The sequence below is a fragment of the Ictidomys tridecemlineatus genome, chromosome 8, assembly GCF_052094955.1.
Source record: "Ictidomys tridecemlineatus isolate mIctTri1 chromosome 8, mIctTri1.hap1, whole genome shotgun sequence".
Classification (NCBI taxonomy): domain Eukaryota; kingdom Metazoa; phylum Chordata; class Mammalia; order Rodentia; family Sciuridae; genus Ictidomys; species Ictidomys tridecemlineatus.
Genome location: NC_135484.1, coordinates 115,669,103 through 115,688,731, shown reverse-complemented (window position 1 = coordinate 115,688,731; position 19,629 = coordinate 115,669,103). Strand labels below are relative to the sequence as shown.

General features: G+C 41.2%; 1 protein-coding gene across 13 annotated transcripts in view; it reads left to right on the top strand.

Moving 5' to 3' along the window:
- Positions 1-19,629, top strand: part of Anks1a (ankyrin repeat and sterile alpha motif domain containing 1A) — a 178,642-nt gene that overhangs the window by 43,774 nt on the left and 115,239 nt on the right. The window lies entirely within an intron of this gene.

Here is a 19,629-nt window from a genome sequence, read left to right as displayed (position 1 = left end):
TGATGTCCAGTAGTGTCAGTCCACCAACTTTATTCTTTTCCTTTAATATTGTGTTGGCTATTCTGGGTCATTTGTCTTTCCATATAAACTTTAGAAACAATTTGTTGATAGCCACAAAATAACTTGCTAGGATTTTGATTGGAATTGTGTTAAATCTGCATATCAAGTGCCAAGTCTGGCTGGGCACAAAATCACGAGCCACTCAAGCAGGAACAAGCTTTATTTCCATAACTCCCGAGAACGCACGTGGCCTTCTCCCGGGACACACCACACCAACTGGAAATCCCTCCTCCTGAAATCCCTCCTACTGCACTTCCCCAACCAATGGGAACTCTCCAGGAATCCCCCACGAGAGAGCTCCAAAGTAGCAGGCGGACAGCAGGGGTCTAATATCTAATTGAATACACATCTTAACATAACCATTATCATCTCAATGCTTGCTGGCGTCACCTTTCAATCAAAAATGCCATCATTCCTACTCGGCTATGGCTCTCAGCAACCAAGTTTATAAGAATTAATAGCCTAATAATACTGAGTCTTTCCTATCCACGAAGAGGAAATATTTCTCCATTTATTTAGATCTTTGATATATATACATTTATTTATTTTTTAATTGTAGTTGGACACAATACCTTTATTTTATTTATTTTTATGTGTTGCTGAGAATTGATCCCAGGGCCTTGCACATGCTAGGCAAGTGCTCTACCACTGAGCCACAACCCCAGCCCCAGATCTTTGATTTCTTTCTTCAGAATTTTATATTTTTCCTTATATAGATCTGTTCTTTTTTTGGTACCAGGATTGAACCCAGGGGGCACTTAGCCACTGAGCTACATCCTCAGCCCTTTTTTTTTTGTATTTTATTTGGAGACAGGTTCTTGCTGAGTTAAATTAGGGCTTCACTGAGTTGCTGAGGCTGTCTCTTGAGCCACTGGGATTACAGGCATGCACCACTGCACCTGGCCTCCTATAGATCCAAACACATATTTTTGTTAAGATTTTTACTCAAGTATTTTATTTCTAGGTGCTAATATAAATTGTATTAATTTTCAAATTTCGGTTGTTCATTGCTGGTGTACAGGAAAGCAATTGACTTTAGTATGTTAAGCTTGTATTCTGTAGCCTGGCTGTAATTGTTTAATAGTTCCACATGTTGTTTTGCCAATTCTTTGGGGGGTTTTGTTTGTTTTCTTTCAGACAGTCATGAAATTTGCAAACAAGACAGTTTTATTTCTTCTTTCCAAATTTGTATACCTTATATTTCCTTTTCTTATTGTATTAGCTAGGACTTCCAGTATGAATTTGAATAGAAGTGGTGCGAGGGTATATCCTTGCTTACTTCTTTTCTTGGAGGAACACACCTAGTTTCTTAACATGAGGTATGATATTAGCTTCCAGTTTTGTTCATAGGTTCTTTATCAAGTTAAGGAAGTTCTTCTCACAGTTTTCTGAGAATTTTTATCATGAATGAATTTTTGATTTTGTCAAATGCTTTTTCTGCATATATTTTCTTCTCTAGCTTGTTGACATTGATTTTTCAAATGTTGAACCAGTCTTGCAAACCTGGATTAAATCCCACTTGGTTATGGTATGATTCTTTTGGTAGTCCGTTGTATTTGATTTGCTGGTCTTTGGTGGAGGGATTTTGTATCTGTGGTGAAACATATTGATCTGTAGTTTTTCCTTCCTTTTAATGTTCTTTTCTGGTTTTGGTATTAGGTCAGGGCTTGCCCCACAGAATGAGTTAGGAAAGTGTTCCCACTGCTTCTTTTTGCAGGAAGAGATTGTAGACAACTAGTATTTCTTTTTTAAATGTTTGGTAGAATTTACCGGTGAAACCATCTGGGCCTGGTGCTTTCTGCTTTGAAGGAAATTAATTATTAAGTCAATTTTTAAAAATAAATATAGGCATATTCAAATGACCTATTCCTTCTTGAATGAATTTTGGTAGGTTGTAGCTTTCAGGGAATTTGTTTATTTTGTGGAAGTTATCAAATTTGTAAGTACCGAGATATTTATAATACCCCTTTATTCTATTCATGTCCACGGGATTAGTAGTGATGGCCCCTCTTTCTTGGCATTAGTACTGTGTGTCCTCTCTTTTTCTTGGTTAGCTTGGCAAAATGTTTGTCAACTTTATTTATTTTTTTAGAGAACTAATTTGAGATTTTAGCTCATATTATAGTTTAGAACCCTGGTGTTTTGGCTTTGAGTCAAGTCTCTAAATTTTCCAGTAGCTATTATATGTATGTGTGCACAGAGGTATAAGAATTAGGAGCTAAAACCAAACATATCATGAGAGGTTTTTTAGACTTTCTTAGGCTTAACAGAATAGTTATATGAACACACAGTTAAATCTGTCAGACCACTGATTGGGGTAGGTCGTGAATAAGAAAGAACAGTACAGACTTAGGAGACAGGCAGAAAGTTTCTGTGCTGGCCTCCCATGGTAACTGTGTATCCTCGGGTGAGTGACTTCACCTGAGAGTGTTAAGATTTATAAAATGCAAATTCTTATTTTACTATTTGGTATGAAAAGCAGAACTAATATATATTAGGCATCTGCTCTGATGACTAGTACATAGTAAATCTTCTATTGCAGTTTTTATGCTTCTAATATAATATCTATTAGTCATTAAAAAATTTCTGAATTTCTTCATATTCTAAATGCTTGGCAGATGACAGGGCTGTCCTCTTATTCTTTGACATGTGCAGCTGTATTTCTACCCATATAGAGTTTTGATTGTTATAAATGGCTGCCTCTTGACTTGTAAATTTAAAATCTAGGAAGCAAAAAGCTATTTGCAGGAAAGCCATCTAGTCTGGAAGATGGTTCCCTTTATAGCCCGCCTGATAAAGTGTCTCAGTCCTCAGTTGGGAGATGTTACACAGAGCCTAGTGAGGCCTTTTAGCCAGGTGGTTGCCAAGGTTCCTAGTCATCCAAAGTGAGTGCTTATTTTTGGAAAGACTCCAAGGACAAGGTACTGGGTGCCTATTGAGAAAGCTAGAAAAAGAATTTGACAAATAGGGCAGATTTGGAACGTTGATTAAATACAGATCTCAGTAGAGTCCTGAGACAGACTCTGGTTCTAAATTTAAACATTACAAATAGAGACAAGGAAAGTGAGGGAAAAAAATGGGCTTAGTTTAAGCCAAAGTTTGTTTTGTTTTTAAATAATGTTCCAAAATAATTTGTCTTGTTTTACTAATGGAGGTTAAACTAAGTGGCTATTATGCTTACTAAATTATGGAGAAATAACTTCTTTAAAAATTAGTTTAGGGGCTGAGGCTATAGCTCAGCGGCAGAGCACTTGCCTAGCCTGTGTGAGGCACTGGGTTTGATCCTTAGCACCACATAAAAATGAAACAAATAGAATAAAGGCATGCTGTCCATCTACAACTACAAAAAAATAGTTTTAATTAGTATAAATGAAAAACTTACAGTAGCAAATTTTGATCTGTTAAACTTGTAAATATGCATTTTCAGAAATAATTACCTTTCCTTTCTGATCTGAATGGAACTTTTAAGAGGGAAAGGGTCTGTTTGGGAAGGTCACCTTGGCTGTACAGAACTAAATAGAGAAGCTACTAGTAAAAGGCTTCTGAGAAAGGGGAAGTTCTTTTTATACTGTCTTGATTCAGAGTAAATGATGGCATTTGAACAAGAAGTCTTTGCCTGCTGAACACAGTGGTGCACACCTGTAATCCCAGGGACTTGGGAGGCTGAGGCAGGAGATTTCAAGTTCTAGGTGAGCCTCAGCAACTTAGCCAGACTCTGTCTCAAAATGAAGAAAAAGGGATGGGTCAGTAGCTCAGGGGTAAAGTGCCCTGAGTGTGATCCCCAGTACCCGCCCTAACCACACACACACACACACACAAAAAAAAAAAAAAAAAAAAAAAGTCATGTTTGCTCTGAAGTAGGAGCTTGGCAGGCCAAAGGCTAGCCCCAGGTGGGAGCTGCTTGCTACACATCAGTCCTCTCAGTGCTCACTTCCTTTGCAAACTTAGTGGACCTGAACCTCACCCCCATGCCCTCCTCTGACCTCACAGTGCCAATCATTCCTCATGTGCAGATTTACATACTTACCAATAGAAAAGTGATCCTGAGCCTTACCTGTTAGACTGTTTATGTGTTTGTTGGATGGAATTTTCAAGGCTCTTAGTTGGTCATTTCATGAGGGAAAGTAAGGGGGAAAGTCAGGGAAGATGATCAGAGAAGGGCTAAGGACACAAAGAGAACTTATCCCAGCGTGTGGAGTAGTGAGAAGAACATTTCGTTAGGAGACAGCAGCCGAAGTTCCAGCCTGGCTCAGCCATTTGCGAGCTGTCCCTTTTTCCTCACTGTGTCTCAGTTTCTCCACCTATGAAGACTTGGGGAAGATGGTTTTAGGCATTGGGGATAGAGAGGAATAAGACAAGACCCCTGTCCTTGAGGAGGACATCATCTGAAGAAGGAAACAAATAAAGAAAATGTAATGTTGTAAATATTTTAAGTAGGGGTCTATAAAGAAGAGCCCTGGACATGGTTAACTCAACCTGGAAAGTCAACATTTCAGTGGGGCTTTGGTCTGCTGTGCGTAAGAGACCACATTGAAAACTACTAAGGCGGGCATGCCCTTGCAATCCTAGAAGCTCAGGAAACAGGCAGCAGGATCGCGATTTCAAAGCCAGCCTCAGCCATTTGTGAGGCCCTAAGTAACTTAGTGATACCTCATCTCAAAAAAAAAGGAGGGGGGCGTGGGCTGGGGATGTGGCTCAGTGGTTAATCATCCCCTGGGTTATATCCTTGGTGCCAAAAAAGAAAAGAACACCTCAAATTAAGACCCTGTAGCTAAGCATTTGAAAAGTTAATAATGTAAACATCTAGAGATTATTATTTTTTTTTGATGGAAGAAGATACTTGAGGCTGTCAAAATCATTTTAGAAGTTATTTCAAGAGTAAAGCAGTGACTTTGGAAATGAAGAGGAAGAGACCAAATTGTGAGCTGTTTTAAGGTATAAAGTATGTGGGGTTTAGTAACCCCCAGTTGATTCATTCACCTCCCCTAACCTCAGCTGTCACTTAAACTAGTGGGACATTGCCATAATGTACAATTCCTAAAGGGTCTCATAAAATTCACTGGCCTTTGAAATCACTGACCCATTTGGTCATCTCTCCTGGGGATGGGTTCTGAAGTCACAAGGGCAAGCTGCTTCATAGCCTCTGTAATTGAAGTGCTTCATTCAGAAGCAAGGGGGAGTAATTCATGTTCATCCTCTGGAGGCTGGAAACATCAAAGACCACAGGAGGCTTTTAAAAAAGGAGGCCAAATCTAGAAATAAATGATCCCCAGAACCTTTTCCTTTAAGAACTCTTAAAAATCTTATAACTGAGAACCTGTTTCTATCTGGAATAGATCTGGCTTCTTTTTTTTTTTTAATATTTATTTTTTAGTTGTAGTTGGACACAATACCTTTATTTTATTTATTTATATGTGGTGCTGAGGATCGAACCCAGGGCCTCACATGTGCTAGGCGAGCACTTTACTCACAACCCCAGCCCCTAGATCTGGCTTCTTTAAAAAAAAAAGTTGTGTGTATGTGTTTTAAAGAAAAAATTTATTCTAATACTTCTTGACAAGGTAAGGAAAACTTACTCAAAACCATCTAAGTAGGGATATTGCAATAGGGGAGAGAGATCAGGCTTAACTCCCAATACAACATGGGCCAGTGGGACTTACAGCCAAGGAGCAGGATTCAAGAATCCTGGGTAGAAAATCACTGGGTGGAAAAAGGAGACATTTAGGGTAGGGGGATTCTTGCTAAACTGACCTAACAGGATTTTTGCTAAAGGAAGGCCAAGGACTTAGGTATCACAGGTTGGGGATGAGGAATTTGATTGGATATCCAGGGTGAAGGGACTTTTGAACTTACTTAACTGGATTCTTGCTAAACAGGGCTTGGCAGGTTTGTGAGGCCAAGGTCAAGGCCTAGTGGAAAACACGTTTCAAAAAGTCGGACTTAAGTTTGGTCAAGAAGAGAGTCTGTCATTGTGTGTTTTATTACAAAGTGATACATGCCTCACCTCCAGAACTAATCAGTCTTAACAGTTTGGTGTGTAACAGTTTAGCTTGTTAGTATAGCTTAAAAAAATACTCTGTTCTTAAGAGAAATGAGATCATGCTCTCCAGACTGTTCTGCAGGTGCATTTCCCACTCCATATATCTTAGATGTTTTTCCACGTCAGCACACACACACTAGTCTCATTCTTTAACTCTTGCCTGCCTCACTTTAAACATTGTTTACACAAAACTGTAAACTGGAAGTGATTTAAAATACCAGTGCCTATACCTCCAGTTCACAACTTTTTTTTTCCACATACACATCTCGTTTATTCCATAAAACAACTCCCTGAAGGTGGGGATAGGACAGGGAATATCTCCATCTCTGACCATTTCCTAGAGATTTTGCAGCTAGTATGTGTTAAGTCTGGGATTGATACATGGGTCAGCTGCATGTGTGAAAAATAAATTTAGATCTTTAATATTTATCTTACATGTTAGCCATATTCAGAATATGATTTTTGTCTGTGGCACTTTGGGATATTTAGGACATACATGTGGTATCCTGAAGGACCTAGAATCTGATAGTAAATCTCATTTGAATGTTGATCCTCCCCCACCTCCCCACTTCCCTGCCTTCCTTTGGATTAAACCCAGGAGTACTACCACTGAGCCACGTTCTTTTTATTTTTTATTTTGAGATAGAGTTTTACTAAGTTACTGAGGCTGGCCTTGAACTTATGATCATTTTGCCTTAGCCTTTGGAGTCACTAGGAATACAGGTGTGCATCACAAACCTGACCCTGTGTTATTAATTTCTGTATTGAAAATTTTCATTTTGGCTGGGCATGGTGGCTCATACCTATAATCCCAGTGGCTCGGGAGGCTGAGGCAAAATGATCACAAATTCATGGCCAGCCTCAGCAACTTAGTGAGGCCCTAAGTAACCTAGTGAGATCCTGTCTCTAACTAAAATATGAAAAATTTTAAAAAGGAGGCTGGGAATGTGGCTCAGTGGTTAAGCACCCCTGGGTTCAATCCCTGATTACTCCCACATACATACCAAAAAAAAAAAAAAAGAAAAGAAAATACTTGTTTTAATTTCTTCAAAACAATAAAATAATCATTTTAAATACCTTAAGATTAAACGAATTCCTTTGTGTCTGATTTTAATGTCGATGCTTGTAATAGTTTCCTTAAGTAACAAAAAAAATTTGTCAGCTAATTGGATTTCTGGAAATGCTAATGGAGCCATGCGTTAACTACTTCTACTTATTTCCCTCCGGAACCCATTTCCTACCTAGAACATCCTGCCTCTCTTCCTTGGTGCCTTTTATTGGTTTCCTATGGCTTTGGAGAGGAAAAGAATCAGGCAGGAGGAGTGAGGAGTGGGGAATGTGAGGCAGGAGGAGATGAAGGAATCTGAGCCGCAGGGATGGAGAACAGTGAGGGGAGGTCCCGTTACTAGAGCTGCATCACACAGTGGTTAAGAGTTCAGCCCCCACCACGGGGTCACCAGCTCTGTGACCCTAGGTAAGTTATTCTCCTCCATACTTGTCAGTTCCATAGGTTCCCTTACAGGCTTCCTGTGAAAAGTAAAATACAGAAAAGCTGGGCATGGTGGCACATGCCCATTGTCCTAGCTACTTAGGAGGCTGAAGCTGGAGGATCACTTGAACCCAGGGATTCAAGAGCACCCCGGGCACCAAAGCAAGACCCCTGTCTCAAAACAAACAAAAACCATAGGAGAGGGTTATTTAATCCAATTTAGGTATGGTTGGATTATAGCAAACATTTAATAAATGTTATTTCTAGGCTTTTTAGTCGCCACATTCCAAGAAAGGGGTCTCAAAGTCTGAATGGAGTGAGGTGAACATTCAGAGTAGAGTCCAGGCTGGGTGCTATTAATCATTATGCTGGGACAACGGATATAAGCCAGGATTTATGATTTCCCTAAGGTGGAGCCCTCTGTGCCCCCCAAATATGTGACTGAGTCATCTTTCATTCCTATCTCAGCCTGTTTAAGCCTCTGGACTTTGACAAATCAGGGAGCATGACTTTGTCCTTAAAAATCCTTTGACACTCAGTCATCACAGAAGACACTTTGCTTTTTCTTTCTAGGTAGCATGTCCTAGAGTGTTATGGGTCTGTGCAAGTATTTAGTAAAACATGTGCAGTTTTTTTTTTTTAAATACAAAAACAACTTAAAAGAGGATATTTGAGTTTTTATAAGTAGTTTCTGTCATCTGAAAAGATAACAATTTTGCCATCCTTTTCTTTAAATAGCTGACCCCCTTATGCCTTTCGGTGTGGGTGTTTCTTACCTGTTGAGCTCTCGGTGCCAGCTGCAGAAGGCTACAGTGATAAACAAAGCATTTGAATCCTTCCTAAGGTGCTTGCGGTTTGGTGAGAAAGACTTGAAACAAAGACAAATGCAGGTCCCTGAGCCGAGAGTGAGACAGTGAAGGCAGGGTTGGGAGCTGGGTGGCTGGAGCTCAGGAGAGGCCCTGCGTAGGCCGATGGTGGGGAGGAGCCCCCTGCCAGCTCCACAGGCAGTAGGGGCTGAGGAGGGAGAGAGCACTGTGGAGGGGGTGTGTGAGGAGCGGGAGCTGGGAGCCTTCTGCTGCTCTTTCCCTGTTTGCATGCCCTTGCTCCCTTCGGCTTACTGATGAAATCCATTCTCAAGCCATCTCTGGTTTCTTAGCATTTATAGGTATCACACTGCAGTACAATTTTTTGTTTCTGTATCTCCGATGCCCTTTAGGGGAGGGACTGGTCTTTTTCATTGGGAGATGCCTGGAGTGAGTAGCATAGTGGCCTTTCCTTTCTTCCTTCCTGCTTAGTGCCAGGTACTATGTGCACAGGACAGGCCCAGTCCCTGCTGTCATGGAGCATGCAGGAAGCTGTGTGCTCAGTATGTGAAGATGTGGGATGATTCACACTTAGGGTCGAAAGCTCTGGAGCGCATTCTTTTGTAGGTCAGTAGTTCCATTTCTTCTTTGTGGCTGGGGATCAAAAATGCTGAATGCTCAAGTGTTACGAAGCCATTGCTTAGATAAATAGCATCAAGTCAAAGACGCGGGTCCCCAAATAAGTGTAAACTGGTGAGGATATAGGACTTGTGAAAATGTGACTTATATGTTAACTCCTGCGAATACAACTTAAAAGAGACCTTAATGGGTTCACTTCCCATGGTGCACTTCTCAGGCGTCCTGTCCCTGTCAGGATGGGAACCAGTCTCACTCTGCACTCCTTCAAGCACTGTTCACATTCTACCTTCCTGTCATAGGCCTTGCCTGAGGGAGCAGTGACTGCAAATAGCAATCCTTACAGCAAGTGTGCCATCCTGTCTCAGACAGTCCCTGCTCTCCAGGAACCTGCCAGTTAGAGTGTGTGGAATTATGTGTCCCCAGATTGCTAGCTAGAAGCAGAAGGGCTTTGAACAGGGTGGTGAGAAGAGCAAGGTGGGATATAACCAGTATATCTGTCCTGCAGGTAACTGTCCTTGTCAGGACCAAGGGAGGAGCACCTTGTTGGCTACCTGGAGCTGCCACTCTTGTGAGTGTGTGTCCGAATTGTGTTGTGTGTTCAGTTATGATGGCTCATTGCCTTGCCTGCTGTCCCTTTCTCCCTCCTGTGGGAGAAGCCCTTAGAAGTCGCGGCTTTCATCCCATGCGTGAAACACGAAAATACATGGCCACAAAAACCCCAGGGTCCCAGGCTTCCACATTCACTGCTCCTCCAACCTGTCAGGTAGCATCAGAATCCTCCCTGCACTGTTCCTACCAGAAGGCCATTTATGCTGCCTGAGTTCCTGTCCTGGGAAGCAACCATTTCCAGGTCCTGGATCTTCACTTTCTTTTGGTGTTTCCTCCACATTTCGGTTTTTTTTTTTTTTTTTTTTTTGCTTCTACAGCTCTTTCATTTTTGAGGCTTAGCATTTTCTAGTGATCTTTGTTGCAGAAGAGGAAGGCTTTAGTTTCTTATGCTCTCTCAGTCTAACTTTCCTTCCATCCTTCAAATGTATCATGATTTTTGGTCACATCTGTATTTAATGCTATGTTTAAGTAACATTCACCTGCTGAGCCAATCAAGATGTTGTATTTTTTTGTTGTTGTTGTTGTTGTTTGTATAATTCATTAATTTGCCTTTGTTTTCTGAGTTCTCTTTGTTTACCTCGCTCTTACTTCCCAAACCACAGCCATAAACTTTTAAATCCCTAACATTCTTCTCTACATACTAGGCAGATGCATCGTTGATCCTGTCCATCTTGTTGTCTCCTGCAGACAGTTCTTAGGCTCCCTGTGTTCTCCAGCCACGGTTGGCCTGGTCACTCTGGAGGCTTGCTATGTGGCTGAGTCATGGCACCGGTTTCCTGGTTGCCCTCTTGCTCTTTCTTGGCTTGCTCATTTATTTGATAGAGCATGTCCTCCATTTGCTGCCTGATGTAAGGATGTGTGGGAGTTAAAATTTGAGATCCTGCATGTCTAAAAATATCTTTATTCTCTTTTTTAAACTTGACTGATAATTTGCTGTGCAGTTCTGAGTTGGAAATCAGATCACCTCAGAATTTTGAAAGTATTGCTCCTTTGTCTTGTGGCTTCTATTGAAAGTAGACACTGTGAAATAGCATATGCCAGCTAGTGGATGCCTCTCAGTCCTTTGCATGTGAACTATTTTTTACTTTCTGGAACTATGTTATCTTTATCCCATGTATTCTGAAATTCCATAAGGAACTTTGGGGAAGGCTTTGTTTCTTTCTCTTTTTTAATTTATTGTGCTGAGCACAGGCTGAACTTTTTCAATTAGAAGTTCAAGGCAGATTTCTTAAGCTATTTCTTTGCTAATTTTCTCCTCTGGAACCCTCAAGGTCCTCTAATATTTTATCTTTCCTATTAACTCTATCTTTGGCTTTTTTTTTTTTTTTTTGTACTGGGAATTGAGCCCAGAGATGCTTTACCACTGAGTTACATCCCTACCTTTTTACTCTTTAAGACAGGGTCTCATTAAGTTGCTTGAGGCTGGCCTTGAAATTGTGATCCTCTTGCCCCAGCCTCTGGATTAGCTGGTATTACAGGTGTGCATTACCACATCTAGCTTTGGATCTACTTTCTGAGAGATTTATTCAACTTTATCTTTTTTTTTTTTTTTAAGTTGTTGATGGACCTTTATTTTTATTTATTTATCTGTGGTGCTGAGAATCTAACCAGTGCCTCACACCTGCTAAGCAAGTGCTCTACCACTGAGCTATAACCCCAGCCCTTTAACTTTATCTTTTGGCCCTTTATCTTTTGGTTCTTTATATTTTTTATTTCTCGTATCATTTTTAATTTCTAAGAACTTTTCACTGATTTTTCTTCTGTTTATTCTGGTCCCACTCTTGTGATAACTGTTGACAGTATTGGGCTCCTCATTGCTGTTTCTTCAAGTCACTGTTTTCTATTTGTATTGTGCTCCCATCTTTCCCTGTTGAGGGTTTTCCTCAAATGTTTGTCATTTATTTGCGTAAGCGCAAGACACTGCAAAGCTGATTGGACGTTCTATACAGAGCCGGAAGAGCTCGTCAAGGAAGGCTTTCCATGAGATGGGGGTTTGGACCCACCTGATTTGTTGAGGAATTCCCCAAAGTCAGCATCTTTTGATCTTGTTCAGGGACTCAGTTGGTTGTCCCGGGAAAGAAGACTGTCTTTGGTGGTGGGGTGGGCTGGGACTGCCAGCATTCTGGAGGCCAAGCAGGCCATCCTTCCAGATGGAGACTTTGTTTAGGGGCTTTGTTTTCGGTACAGTGCCTCTCCCTGCCATCTCCTGTTCCTAATGTCTCAGAGTCTAGAACCTGTCTGTTTTTTAATTTTGTTTTGTTTGATTGAACCCATTGGTGCTCTCCCACTGAGCCACATCCTCAGACCTTTTTTATTCCTCTTTGAGACAGGGTCTAGCCAAGTTGCCCAGGCTGGCCTCAAACTTGCAATCCTCCTGCCTCAGCCTCCCAGTAGCTGGGATTATAGGAATGTGCCACTGTTCTCAGCCTTGTCTGGTTTTACACAGACTAATCCACCTTCTCCTGCCTGGGTAGAGGAGTAATACATAGTCTCCTGGCTGCTCTGGATATGACAGCAGAGCCTCTGGCCTAAGACCTTCTCATACAGAATTTATGTGAAGCCCTGGCTTTCAGCCCTTCCTTATCCCTGGCCTTCTCAGCCACCTGGTACCTCTGATCCCTGAGCCTTCTTAGGGATGCTGTGTGAATTGACAATCACTTCCCTGGCTGCAGGGATTCACTTTCTCATCTCTGCTAATTCATCTACTTCAGACCTTTCAAAAAAATTGACATCCAGCCAGGTGTTAAGATACAATACCAGCTGCTCTGGAGGCTGAGGTAGGAGGATGGCAAGTTCAAGGCCAGCCTGGGCAACTTAGTGACACCCTGTCTCAAAATAAATAAAAGTGGCTGGGGATGTGGCTCAGTGGTAAAGCACCCCTCAGTTCTGGGAGTGGGGAGGATATTTATATCTTATGTTCATTGTTATCTTCTGTTCCTTTTGACTTGTTTTGCTTGTTTTTACTTCATTTTTAGTGGAATTTAGGAAGGAGCAGAAATAAAAGCTCATGTTTAGGTTTCACAGTTAACTGGTGGTTTTGTGATTGATTGCTTCATATCTAAGTTTTGTCTTTCTCCAAAGATTTTAAGCTTCTTTGAGAGTGGGAATGGTTTCACAGGCTCTTGTATGTTTCCTTTTATCCTAAGCCATTAATTATGTAGAAAGTATTTTAGTAATTATGTGTCAAAATTCATTTAAAGTAAAATGGAGTCTTTTCTGAATTAGACTGACTTTGGACAGTGTTTCATTTTATTGGAAAATTGCCAGTCCTTTCTGAGTCCCAGAGATAAACCTGACTTTGCAAGGATAACCAGGAGAAGAAAACAGTAATGTCTTTGGCAGAAAAAGGCTGATGAGACAAACTCCTTGAGACCTTATGATTTAATGAAGAATGGTAGAGAGCTGCCCCAGGACCTCTCTTCCCCCACAGGTTCATTGCCATTGCTTCCTCTTACCAGGGTCTGTGATCCAGAAAGCCTTTTTCTAACCTAATACTCTGAGAGTCTTTGACCCTCTGTGAACTAGTACAGGAGGAGAGCCATAGAATTGCAAGTTGTTTTCTCTCCATCTTTAAGGTCAAGGGTCTGGAGAATTAGAAGGAACATGCACTAGAGGTTAAATGTTGGATTTTATTTCTTCTTTAATTACCGATATAAAGACCAGTAAGACATTTGAATTTCAGTTTCTTACCTGTAATATGGAAATGAGAGCATGTTTTATTACTCTAATATTGTTATAAGGGTCAGATGCAGGCAACATGCATGCAAACATTTGAACATTGTCATTTAAAATTCTTTAGTTTATCACTATGATGTTCTAAGCCCTCATGTTCACCTACTGCCCTGATATCTACATGTGTCAAAATTTATTTCTTCAACTAATCTAAAACAAAATTCCCCTCCCCCCTTCCCTCATATTCCCACAGTTGCAGATTAACTCTGGTTTTCCTCCTGAATTTGCTCTGTCCAAGGACTTGCCCAGTTCACCTAGCCCTAGAGTCCAACCTCCTTCTACCTCTAATCACTATGTCCTATCCTTCCTGTTGAATCTGTCTTTTTTTCTGTCCCCATTACCACTGCCTTTACTTACATCCTCACCTCAGGCCTGAATAGCTAACTCCCCACCCCCATCTAGGCACACACTGCTAGTTCATCATCTGGGCAACCATTCATCACAATGATATTTTTTTTAAATTATGAAATCTGTTAGGTCATTACAGCAGTATGGTGAGTAACAGATAGACCCACCTCCCGCCACCTCCCGGGGGTCGCAGGAGTTTTCCATATGTACTTGTGATCTTTCCCTGCTGGAAACTTCAAAGCAAACCAGACCTGCACCGCACTCAGCGGTTACTGTCATTTGCCCCAATTGGCTGTTAACTGGAGAACCTTGAATTTGAATTCCTTTTTGTTGCTTCTACCCGCCTGATTCCTCCAAAGCTTCAAGACTCCGCTCAAGGGTCTCAGCTTTTGTAAAGCCTCCCTGTTCCCATTTCCTATGAGTATGTGTCTTCTTTCTTTCTCATTTTATATTCTTTCTTCTTAGAACGTTACACATGGCACAGTACTGCATTTGTTTGTTTGTCTGACTTCCCCACTCAACTTGAGAGTGGGGGACTCTGGCACCTGGCGTAAACGTTATTGAATTGGACTAGATTGGACACCCTCTGGCTCATTGAGATGCCATTACTTGTCTTTGCAAAGTAAGCAGTACAGTAGCTGAGCAACCACCGGAAGCATGTTTACTGCCAGCTAGGAGCCACTTTAAGACATCATTTGATCACAGATGAAAGTGGGCTGAGCATTTTGGTTATAGTTATGATCCTTCTTTCTCTGTTTTATGCAGAGAAATCTCAAATGGAGTATTCTGTGCCTCATCAAGAGATTGTGCCATTTTTAATGGGTACGGATATCATAAATTTGTTATTCTGCATAGAAACCATACCACACTGGGTTAGTGTTGGTACAGGCTTGGCAAGAATCTGATTTGGAAAGAGGGAATTAATTATCAGGTTTGTGAAAACTGAATGTTAGAGCTTACAAACTGGTGCCCTGGGACTGTTCCTTACGTAGTCTGTGTTCCTGGAAACATGAAGGATCCCCCTAAAAGGACTGCAATGTGTAATATGAATGAGCAGCATAAAGAATTCACTGTGGTTCAAGGTCACATGTGATAAATATTGAGGATGTAGATGTTCTTGACCATATAGGGAGGGTGAGATTAGAAAAGGGTATGGATCAGGGGTCATTTGAGCAGAGCTGCTTTCTCTACTGGATAGACCAAGTGTCTCAGCATATTTTTAACCATTTGACTTCACAATTGAGACAGTTTTGTCCCAGTTTTCTGCCTGAGTTTTGCTAGGACTAAAGAATGATAAGTTTAGTTACAAATATTGCTGGACCTTTGGAATCAGGTGGAGGAACCCTGATTCTCTTTAGAGATTTAGTGTTTGATCTTTAGGGATCAGCATCCACAGGACTTGTTGCTTCACTTTAAACAGATCTCTTCTCAAAGATCGCCTTCTTAGGTCTTTCCTCATGACCTTATCTAGAACATCACTCCTGTTATATTTCATCCCTTTCTTTGCTCCTTTCTGGCAATTTATTACAACCTGGTATCATACCACATATTTATTTGTTTATTTGTTCACTCTTTCTTCTTCCCCTTAGAATTCAGGCTTTGTGAAGGCAGAGACTTTGTCTCTTCTCGTCTGCATGTCCAGCCCCTGGAACAGTGCGTGGCACATGGAGGACACTCTCCACGTATCTGTTGAACACCTGTGAGAGTGGCCCCTTGAACAGAACCTCATCCCCACCTGGCTCACTAAATGGAGTGAGCGGTGTCAAATGGACCGTTCTTCAGTACCTCCAAATCCAGCACTGGGCCATGTATGAATGTGCAGATAGTTTTAAAAGGGATGGAGGGAGGCCTTTGAAGCCACAAGTCTTCATCAGTCCTGTTCTTCCTTGCCTTCTGCAGTCTTTAGGTGCCATATCAAAACATGAGTCCTTCTGAAGCACAGAGGGCAGGACTTGCTGTGTTGTGCATCAGGTTGAAGCAGTTGTGCTGTGATTAATACACCTCAAGTCCCTCAACCCTAATGCTATTAAACTGACTCAAGCTTCTAGAAGTCTCCACAAATGATTTATATCCTGGGAGTTTATCACAGAATTTATAGATGCAGAGAAAGTGGTTTTGAGAATTAAGTGAATTGTTTAAGGTCACACACTGACACATAATGAAGTCAGGTCTGCTAACTACAGATCCCAGACTCTTAACCTGGGTTCTGTAGTTTCATGAACACAGAATAGCTGTGATTGCTCAGAGACCCCTCAATATTAGTTTTAGAATTTGCAAGCCAATGACAGCAATTGCATTTCTGCAGAATCTATACAGATTAAACTTTGTTTAGGGATCTTTTGGACGGTGTTTTAATTTTTTTTGGCCTGGTTCTTGATGCATTGTTTTTTACTTTTGTTTGTTGTGAACAGCCCTTTGGTACTTACTGTTTTAGAAAAACCTAATAGGACAGATGTGATAGGGAGGAAGCCCTCAGTTGTAAATAGTCCTTTTCTTGAGCTGCCAAAAAGGAAGAAACTTGGGTGGAGGGGGATGTTAGTACCATCCTGTCTGAAGCTGAAATTCTAAACAGGGAGATTATAGTTCTCCATTTTCTTTCTTTCTTTCTTTGGTACTGGGGATTGAACTCAGGGACATTCAACCTCTGAGCCACATCCCCAGCCCTTTTTTGTATTTTATTTAGAGACAGGGTCTCACTGGGTTGCCTAGAACCTTGCTTTTGTGGGACTGGGGCTGTGGCTCAGCGGTAGAGTGCTTGCCTAGCACATGTGAGGTGCTGGGTTTGATCCTCAGCACCACATAAAGATAAATAAATAAAATAAAGATATTGTGGTCCAATTACAACTTTAAAAAAAATTTTAAAAAAAAAGAACCATGCTTTTGCTGAGGCTGGCTTTGAACTTATGATCTTCCTGTCTCAGCTTCCTGAGCTGCTGGGATTACAGATGTGTGCCACCACACCCAGCTCCATTTTCATTTAGGGTTTGATTAATATATTCCTCCAGTCCCTAGCATTTCTGGATGGGCATCTTAAGGAGACACTAGTCTTCTCAAAAGAGGAGATGGGAAAAGAGGAATGGGAGGAAGGTTGGGAATGTAGCTGTCTTCAGAATAGTGCCTGTCTTTCTTTTCTACTTCTGAGAGAGTTTCAACACTGGTATCCAGATTTAATTACTTCTAAACTAGAGTCATGGAGGTAAAGTAAAATGTTGGTGGACTTGCTCATTTCTGCCTTTTCATTAAAATAAAGGCAGTTGAATACCTTGTTTCAGGGTTCCTTTGGGAGCTGGGCTGCACTGGCTAAACAGGTGGCTGAGTCCCAATGGATGCTGGGTAGGCCTGTGCCCTCAGCTGCTTCACCCTTAAAGCCTTGCATTAGCATATATTCACTTTGCATTGCCATTCCAGTTAGATATTAATATTTATTTGGCCAAATGCCAAGGGCTCTTATAAATGGAAGCTTTGGATCTGCCACTGGTTTGGTTTATGATTCCTGCCCTTCCCCTCCCCACTGTACTAGAGATTGAACCCAGGAACACTTCATCGCTGAGCTATACCTCTAGCTGTTTTTATTTTTTATTTTGAAATAGGGTCTTGCTAAGTTGCTGAGGCTGACCTTGAACTTGTCATCCTCCTGCCTCAATTTCGCAAGTCATTGGGATTGCCACCACACCCATGTGGTTTGTGATTTAACCAAATAATTGGTTTTTGGGTTTTTGTGTTACCTGCTTTAGACCAATGATGATTTTTTTTTTTTTACTTGTGTAACAACTGGAAAGCAAGTGTGAGAACTATACCTCCTAGATTTTCCACATCCAATTTATTTTCCATCATTTTGATTCACTGTCAAGCACAGTTGTATAATTTTTATTTTTTATTTATTTATTTTTTGTGCTGGGGATTGAACCCAGGGCCTTGTGCATGTGAGGCAAGCACTCTACCAACTGAATTATATCCTCAGCCCAGCTGTACAATTTTTGACTTTGAAAATGAAGTCATTGTAGCCAGGCATGGTGGTGCATGCCTGTAATCCTGGTGGCTCTGGAGGCTGAGGCAAGTGGATCTTGAGTTCAAAATCAACCTCAGCAAAAGCAAGGCACTAGTGAGAACTTTTTTGTAAATAAAATACAAAAAAAGGCTGGGGATGTGCCTCAGTAGTTAAGTGCCCCTGAGTTCAGTCCCTGGTGTACACACACACCAAAAAAAAAAAAAAAAGGAAAATGAAGTCATGTACAGGTATGTCAGATAACCTAGACATTGAACTTCTTTTTCTTTTTATTTTTTTTTAGAGAGAGAGAATTTTTTTAATATTTATTTTTTAGTTTTCAGTGGACACAACGTCTTTATTTTATTTTTATATGGAGCTGAGGATCAAACCCAGCGCCACGCGCATGCTGGGCGAGTGCGCTACCGCTTGAGCCACATCCCCAGCCCCTAAACTTCTTTTTATTTTTAATTGAAAAATAAAATTTAGCCAGGTGCAGTCACATATGCCTGTAATCCCAGAGGCTTAGTAGGCTGAGGCAGGAGGATTGCAAGTTCAAAGCCTGCCTCAGCAACTTAGCAAAGTCCTAAGCAACTCAGTGAAACTCTGTCTGTAAATAATAATAATTATATATATATTGGACTAGGGATATGGCTCAGTGGCTAAGTGCTCCTGAGTTCAATCCCCAGTATAAAAAAAAAAAGAAAAATACTAAATATAATTTATATGTATACATCATGTATTGTGGGGAGCCCCTCTGAATGACCCACGCCTTCCATCCTGAAGCAGGAGACTCTGACTGATCACTACATTGGGCGTTGTCCTGTTCAGGAAGTTGAGGGTGTGTCTTCAGATGAAGGCGTGTCACACACCCATGGGGTCGAGCTACGCTCACCTGTTCCTTTGTGATATTACCCCTTTGCCATGTTTGGGATAGAATGGTCCATGCAAATACCCTTTGTGTGTCCCCTTCTCTTACTCTGTCCTTGGGTGTGGCCTTCCTAGATGTCAGTCAACCTGCTGACAGCAGACATCATGAAGCTAGACTGAACCCCCCGAAACCTGACCCCTTGCCTCATTTGAATGACTTCTCCCCAATAAAAGGGTTCAGCACGAGCTTTCTCTTTCTGCGGACCCTTGAGGTCGGAGGAGCCAACACAACACCCCCAAAGAAAAAGGTATCTCTGTCTCTTGTGTGATTATTTTGTGCAGCCCAGTTGCCTTGGAGGGACCCTGAGTGTTTTGTGAGAAACTCGACATTGTTTACTGTTATGTTTTGAAATATGTACTCATTGTGGAATAACTGATCAAGCCAATTAACATACATTACTACATGTATTCTTTCATGGTGAAAACACTTAAAACTTTTCCTAGTGATTTTCAAGAGCACAGTGTGTAATACAGTGTGTGAAATTTTGTATCCTTCGCCCAAACTTCCGGCTTCCTCCCAGTCTCTGATAACCACCATTCTACACTACATTTCTGAATTCCACATTTTTAGATTCTACATATAAGTGAGATTATGTGGCATTTGTCTATGTCATTGCCTGGCTTATTTTACTTAATATAGATCCTCTAGGTCTGTTCATGTTGTTGCACATGACAGGATTCCTTCTTTTCAAAAGCTGGATAGTATTCCAGTGTGTGAACATCTACCACATTTTCTGTATCCAACCATCCATTGTTCCCACACCTGGGCTATTTCAAAGAGTACTGTAATGAGCGTGGGAATGCAGCGTCTCTTCAACACATGGAATTATTTCTTTGGTTGTTCACCTGTCAGTGGAATTACTGGATCATATGGTGGTTCTGTTTATAATTTGGGGGGAACCTCCACTGTTTACTGTAATGACTGTACTAATTTACATGCCTACCAACAGCATGCAAATGTTCTAATTTTCTCCAGATCCTTATCAACACTTAA